Source organism: Morone saxatilis, unplaced genomic scaffold (assembly GCF_004916995.1).
Source record: "Morone saxatilis isolate NCDOM2014 unplaced genomic scaffold, NCSU_SB_2.0 Contig11, whole genome shotgun sequence".
In the NCBI taxonomy this organism is placed as follows: Eukaryota; Metazoa; Chordata; class Actinopteri; family Moronidae; genus Morone; species Morone saxatilis.
The window spans coordinates 5,469,803-5,470,880 of NW_023339663.1; positions in this window are offsets into that span (position 1 = coordinate 5,469,803).

Sequence of the window (1,078 nt, forward strand, 5' to 3'; positions counted from 1 at the left end):
GAAAGAAGCCTCGGTTATCTTCTCCGTTAACCGAGACAATGACGTGAATGTCGGTAACAACCGCGTTAGCTACCGGCGGCTAAAACTGTTGTCATGTAAAACGGAAGTGAACGGGACGGGCAGCTCGCTGTTTGGTTCACACACACTCTTTGTTTCTAGTTCATCTACAGACGCTTGTTTATGTATGTCTAATGTGAGATTGTGGGGATGTCACAGCTTAGATATCTGTTGTTGGTTTAAAGAAAGTCGAGCTGGCAAACAAACAAACAAACAGGAAGTAAACAAACACATGCTTACACTGACTAAATCAAGTCAACAACATAAGTAACAACACAAAAACTATTGCTGGTTTACTTGCTGTTATTCTTGGAATTCATGAGAGCTGTGTTGACTCATTTTCTGTCAGTCTGTATTGATTAATTGGCCAACTTGCTTCATCTTTTGTACAAATGCCAAACATTTTAAGGGTCCTGGTTCTCAAATGTGACAATTTGCTGCTTTCCTTGTCTTAAAATTACAGTAAACTGAATTGGTTTTGGACTGTTTGCTGCACAAAACAAGACATTTGACGACATCACTTTGGGCTGAATGGGAATTTTTCATTTTGCTGACAAAATAATCTGTCAATTCATCCAGAAAATACTCTACTGATGAATCAACTATGAAAATAGTTTTCAATTGCAGCCCTAGTTAAATAATTTAACGCTGCTAATGTGTCTGGCACGGGGAAACCAGCTCAGCAAACCTCGTATTGTGCTTCCTAAAATAATGTTGCCGTTTTGCAGCTTTGGCCTGGTTTTACCTACACACAGTCATCAGACCAGGATTAGAAAATGCCTCTGGTTGGCACATGATCAGTCACAATTCCCACAGCCCCTTGAAAAAAAGCTCATACTCATTTTGAACTGTATCAAATGAGTTTGGCATTGTTCAAAAAATAAGATATAACTTATATGCTGGTAACTTATACATTTGGTTTATTATACATCCCTAGTTTTTAAAAACACATCAACTTAAAGACTGAAATACATGATTCTATATCATCCAAGTTTTACTGCATCTCTTTCTCATTAACTAC